Source organism: Aythya ferina (assembly GCF_964211825.1).
Source record: "Aythya ferina genome assembly, chromosome: 31".
Lineage (NCBI taxonomy): Eukaryota > Metazoa > Chordata > Aves > Anseriformes > Anatidae > Aythya > Aythya ferina.
In genome coordinates, this window is record NC_140328.1 from 2,261,154 (window position 1) to 2,267,153 (window position 6,000).

The following is a 6,000-nucleotide window of genomic DNA, read 5'->3' on the forward strand; positions in this document are numbered from 1 at the left end:
CTTGCACACGGCTTGGGGGGGGGGCAGCACCGTGTGCCCCCCGGTGCCACCCTGGCACGCTCGTTGCACGCCCCCGCCCGTGCCCCCGCCCGGCCCTCGCACGCTCGCCCCCGCCCTCGCACGCCCGGCCCCGCGCCCCAGTTCTGGTGGCGGGAAGTGGGGCGCGTCCCGGGGGGGCCCAGCCCCAGATCGGCGCCGGCGCCGTGACCTTGGGGGCCCTTGAACCAGTTGTGGCGGCGCCGGGGGGGGTTGGGGGCACGGGGGGGGGCGCGTGTGCAAACGTGGGGAGCACACGCGTGTGAGCATGCCGAGGCGGGGAGGGCACGTGTGTGTGTGTGCATGCACAGGGAGCAATTTGGTAGCACCATGGGCGTGCAAGGTGCAAGCGTGTGCATGCACCAGCAAGTGTGATAGCACGGGCGTGCAAAGTGCAGGCGTGTGCAAGCGTGTGCGTGCACAAGGAGCAAGTGTGTTTGCACGTGTATTGAAGGTGCAAGCACGTGCATGCGTGAAGAAGTGTGCATTTATGGCATTTACGGAAGGCACACGTGTGTGCAAGCGTGTGCATGCATGGGGAGCACGTATCTGCTAGCATGTGCACAAAAAGTGCGTGCGTGTGCAAGGGTGTGCACAAAGGCTGCGTGCATGTGCACACGGAGTGTGTCTGTGCACCCTGAGCATGGATGTGCATGCACAGGGAGTGTGTGCATGTGCAAATGTGGGCTTGCACAGGGAGCACACACGTCTGTGCATGATGCGTGTGCACGAGCGGTGCACGCGTGTGGGTGTGCAGCCCCAGGGAGCACTGTGCAAGCGTGTGGCTGCGCAGGGAGCGCACACCTGCAAGCGTGTGCATGCATGTGAGCGGGTGTGCAAGCCAACGCACATGTAGCAGCGCGTGCACCAATAGTGAGCACACGTGTGCAAGCGTGTGCGTGCAAGGGGCACATGCGTGAACGTGCAGGTGCAAGCGTGTGCACGCACGGTGAGCACCTGTGCATGCGTGCACGGGGGTGACACGTGTGTGGGAGCACACGCATGCAGCGACCCTTTGTGCAGGGCCGCACACGCGTGTGCAAGCACGAGGGGGCCGTGCACGGCGGTCGTGCGACGCCCGGCCCCGTGCTGGGCTTTTTCCCAGGCTCCTTTGCCGTTTCCATGGCAACCGTCGGGCGCTGCAGGACCGGGCGTCCGCGCACACGTGAGCGCGCACACCCCCGTGCAAGGTGCCCGGCACGTGCAAGGCACACGCGGCCCCCGTGCAAGGCGCTCACCCCCCCGTGCAAGGTGCGCTCAGTGCCCATGCGACGCACACGTGGCCCGGGGAGTGTGCACGCGCCCCCTGCACGCGCCCCTTGCACGCTTGCACACGCGTGTGCCCGGCCACAGGTGCAGCCCGGGTGGGGGGAGGGGGGGGGGCACTGGCCGGCTGGCCCCACGTGCGAGGCTTTTTTTGGGGTGGAGGCGGAATCGAGGCCAAGCGAGGCCAAACGAGGCCACGGCGCCGCTCGCACACGCGTGTGCACCGCCCCCCCCACCGGGCCACGTGCAACGCACGCCCACGGGTGTCGCCGCCCCCCCCCCCTCCTCCTCCTCCACGCCTTGCACGGATCCTGGGGCGTTGCACGGCGCGTGGGGGCCCCCCTTTTGCACGAGCATCCCCCCCACCCCACGTTGCACGCCCCCCCCCTTGCACGACCGTACCCCCGTTGCACCGCTCCCCCCCGTGCCTTGCACGCTCGCCCACCCGCCCCCGTTGCACCGACCTCCCCCGTGCATTGCACGGCCCCGGTGCTCGCGCCCTTCCCCCGCACGCTTTGCACGCCCTTCCCGGGGCTTTGCACGGCCGTGCACGCGCGGATCCCGCAGCCGGAGCCTTGCACGCCCCCGTTGCACGCCCCTGCCCGGTGCAATGCACGCTGCTGCCGGGGCACTGCACGCCCCCGGGGGGGCATTGCACGGCCCGGGGGGGAATTGCACGGCTCGGAGGGGGGGGGTTTTGCACAACCTGGGGGGGCTTTGCACGGCTCGGGGGGGTTGCACGGCCCGGGGGGGCCTTTGCACGCCCCTCCCCGTGCATTGCACGCTCCTCCCGGTGCATTGCACGCCCTCGGCTCCTTGCACACCCCCCCGGCTCCTTGCACGCCCCCCCTGCTCCTTGCACGCCCCCCCGGCTCCTTGCACACCCCCGTGCCTTGCACACCTCCCCCCCCCCCCGTGCCTTGCACGCCCCGCACGGCCCCGACCCCCCCCCCCCCCATTTCCACCCTCGCCCCTCCCGGCCCTGCTCCGGAGCCCCCCCCGGAGCCCCCCGGGCCCCCCCCCTTTTTGCACAGCCCCCCCTCTTTGCACGCCCACCCCCCCTTTGCACGCGCCCCCCCCCCCCTTTTTGCACGCCCCCCCCCTACCTGCGGGGTCCCCCGGAGCTGAGCGGCTTCGGCCCCGCCGGCGGCCGCCTCCGCCCGGCCACGCCCCCCCCCCGCCGTGGCCACGCCCCCACGGCCACGCCTCCTTTAGCGCCGCAGGCCACGCCCACCCCGGCGCCACGCCCCCTCCTGCATCGCCCGCCCCCGCCCATGGAGCGAGGGGCGAGGCCACGCCCACTGCGAGGCCACGCCCGAGTGTGAGGCCACGCCCACCGAGGCCACGCCTCCTGTGTGAGGCCACGCCCACTGAGCCCCCCCCACCTGGTGCCCTTAGCCAAGGGGGGGGGAGAAAAGGGGGGGGGTAAAAAGGGGGGGGGGGGTAAAAAGGGGGGTAAAAAAGGGGGGGGCAAAAGGGGGGGGTAAAAAAAATGGGGTAAAAAAGGGGGGGGGGGAACTGGGGGGGTAAAAGGGGGGGGTAAAAAATGGGGGGGGTAAAAAGGGGGGGTAAAAAAGGGAGAAAAATGGTAAAAAGGGGGGGGGATAAAAAAAAGGGGGGGGTAAAAGGGGGGTAAAAAAATGGGGGGGTAAAAAGGGGGGGGTAAAATGGGGGGGTTAAAAAAGCAGGGGGGTTAAAAGGGGGATTAAAAAGGGGGGGTAAAAGATGGGGGGGTAAAAAGGGGTAAATGGGGGGGTAAAAAGGGGGGGGGTAAAAAAAGGGGGGGGTAAAAAAGGGAGAGTTAAAAAGGGGAATAAAATGGGGGGGGTCAAAAAGGGGGGGTATAAAAATGGGGGGTAAAAAGGGGGTGAAAAAAGGGTGAAAAAGGGTAAAAAAGGGGGGGTAGGAAAGGGGGGAGGGGTAAAAAGGGGGGTAAAAAGGGGGGTCAAAAAGGGGGGGGTCAAAAAAGGGGGGGGTCAAAAAGGGGGGTAAATGGGAGGTAAATGGGAGGGTAAATGGGGGGGGTAAAAAAAAAGGGGGGGGTAAAAATGGGGGGGGGTAAAAAATGATGGGGGTAAAAAGGGGGTAAAAGGGGGGGGTAAAAGGGGGGGGGGAAAAGGGGGGGGTAAAAGGGGGGGGGTAAAAGGGGAATTCCTGTGCCCCCCCCCTCCAAGGGACCCCAAAATGGTCCGGCCTGCCCCCCCCCAATATTCTAGAACGGGGGGGGGGCCCAGCCGTTTGTGCCCCCCCCCTCCCCACATTTGTGCCCCCCCCCCCCCCCAGTCGCTAAGCGGTGAGTGCCCCCCCCAGCAGGCAGCAGGCGGAGGGGGGGGGGGCACAGAGCTTTATTTACCGCCAGGCCCCCCCCCAAAAAAAAAAAAATGAGAGGGGGGGGGGGATGAGGAGGGAGGGGGGGGGGCGAGCTCAGCGCCCCCCCGCGCCCCCCCCACCCCCTGTGCCCCCCCTTGCCCCCCCCGCGTCGGGGGCGCCGGACATCATGAGGAAGAGGACGATGGGGATGATGTACATCCACTGGGGGGGGCACAAATGGGGGGGGGGTCAGGGGGGCGAACCCCAAAACTGACCCCCCCCCTCCCCACCAAAGACAGCTGACCCCCCCCCCCCGGGGTGGAAAATGGGGGGTTGGGGGGGGTTGGGGGGGGTGGGAGGGGGGTGGGGGGGCACCCAAAGGGGTTTTGGGGTCCCAGGGGGGGGTTGGGGGGGTCCCAGGGGGGTTTGGGGGGGGTCCAAAGGGGTTTTGGGTCCCACGGGGGGAGTTGGGGGGGGTCCCAGGTGGGTTTGGGGGTCCCAGGGGGGTTTTGGGGTCCCGGGGGGGTTTGGGGGGGGTCCCAAAGGGGTTTTGGGGGTCCCACGGGGGGGGTTGGGGGGGGTCCCAAAGGGGTTTAGGGGTCCCAGGGGGGTTTTGGGGGGGGGTCCCAAAGGGGTTTTGGGGTCTGAGGGGAGCTTTAGGGGGGGTCCCAGGGGGTTTTGGGTCCCAGGGGGGTTTAGGGGGGGGTCCCAAAGGGGGTTGTGGGTCCCAGGGGGGTTTTAGGGGGGGTCCCAAAGGGGTTTTGGGGTCCTAGGGGGGTTTCGGGGGGGGGTCCCAAAAGGGTTTGGGGTACCAGGAGGGTTTGGGGGGGGTCCCAAAGGGGCTTGGGGGTCCCAGGGGGGGGTTGGGGGGGGTCCCAAAGGGGCTTTGGGGTCCGAGGGGGGCTTTAGGGGGAGTCTCAGGGGGTTTTTGGGGTCCCAGGGGGGTTTTGGGGGGGGTCCCAAAAAGGGTTTGGGGTCCCAGGGGGGTTTGGGGGGGCACCCAGGAGGAGTTTGGGGGTCTCAGGGGGGCTTTGGGGGGGGTCCCAGAGGATTTTTAGGGGGTCCAGAGACGTTTGGGGGCACCCAGAGGGGTTTGGGGGGGGTCCCCAGAGGGATTTGGGGGGTCTCTGGGGGGGGGTCCCAAGGGGATTTTGGGGATCCCAGAAGGTTTTGGGGGGTCTTGGGGGGGCTTTAGAGGGGATCTGGGGTGGTTTGGGGAAGGGTCCTGGGGGTGTTTTGGGGTCTGGGGGGGACTGGGGGTCCGGGGGGATTTGGGGGGGGTCCCAGGGATTTCGGGGGTCTCTGGGGGGGGTCCCGGAAGGTTTTGGGGGGTCTTGGGGGGGGATTTTTGGGGTGGTTTGGGGAAGGGTCCCGAGGGTGTTTTTGGGGTCTGGGGGGGGATTGGGGGTCCCGGGGGGATTTGGGGGGGGTCCCGGGGATTTGGGGGGTCCCTGGGGGGGGGTCCCAAGGGGATTTGGGGTGAACCCAGAAGGTTTTGGGGGGTCTTGGGGGGGATTTTTGGGTGGTTTGGGGAAGGGTCCCGGGGGTGTTTTGGGGTCTGGGGGGGACTGGGGGTCCGGGGGGGATTTGGGGGGGTCCCGGGGATTTGGGGGGTCTCTGGGGGGGGGTCCCAAAGGGATTTTGGGGGGATCCCAGAAGGTTTTGGGGGTCTTGGGGGGATTTTTGGGGTGGTTTGGGGAAGGGTCCTGGGGGTGTTTTGGGGTCCGGGAGGGATTGGGGGTCCCGGGGGAATTTGGGGGGGGTCCCGGGGATTTTGGGGGGTCCCTGGGGGGGGGTCCCAAGGGGATTTGGGGTGAACCCAGAAGGTTTTGGGGGTCTTGGGGGGGATTTTTGGGGTGGTTTGGGGAAGGGTCCTGGGGGTGTTTTGGGGTCCGGGGGGGGATTGGGGGTCCGGGGGGGATTTGGGGGTCCCGGGGTGATTTGGGGGGGGTCCCGGGGGGGATTTTGGGGGGGGGGGGGGGCACGCACATATCTGGCGAAAAAGGATTTCTGCTCCTGGGGGTTCCGGGCGCGCTGAGCCTGCTCCTGCTCCAGGTGCTTGATGAAGGCGGCCGTCTCGGGGCTGGGGGGGCCCGGGGGGGGTCAAAACCCCCCCTGCCCCCCCCCCAGGGGGGTCCCCAAAACCCCCCCGTCCCCCTCCAAGGGCCCTAAAACCCCCCTGTCCCCCCCCCAGGGGCCCTAAAACCCCCCCTGCTCCCCACCCCATGGGCCCCAAACCCCCCCCGTTCCCCTATTGGGGGGGGCAGGGGGCCCCAAATCTGTGTCCCCCCCCCTCAGGACCCCCCAATTAATTCCCCCCCCCCCCCAAATTTGTTTAGGGGCACCGGGGGGTCCTCGAGGTGGGTATGGGGACACCGGGGGCTGACC

At 68.0% G+C, this 6,000-nt stretch overlaps 1 protein-coding gene and 1 long non-coding RNA gene across 2 annotated transcripts in view; both read right to left on the reverse strand.

Moving 5' to 3' along the window:
* SHANK1 (SH3 and multiple ankyrin repeat domains 1) overlaps positions 1 to 2,442 on the reverse strand; it is a 39,542-nt gene extending 37,100 nt beyond the window's left edge. Inside the window, 1 exon segment of the mRNA XM_084501488.1 lies at positions 2,409 to 2,442. The gene's annotated coding sequence lies outside the window, so the exon portion shown is untranslated.
* A 1,187-nt stretch (positions 2,443 to 3,629) lies between these two features.
* LOC311425452 lies at positions 3,630 to 5,717 on the reverse strand. The gene is made up of 2 exons (XR_014686335.1): positions 5,602 to 5,717; positions 3,630 to 3,834 (listed from the first exon to the last, which is right to left on the reverse strand). It is a non-coding gene; the product is annotated as an uncharacterized lncRNA (long non-coding RNA).
* Between the last annotated feature and the right edge of the window lie 283 nt (positions 5,718 to 6,000).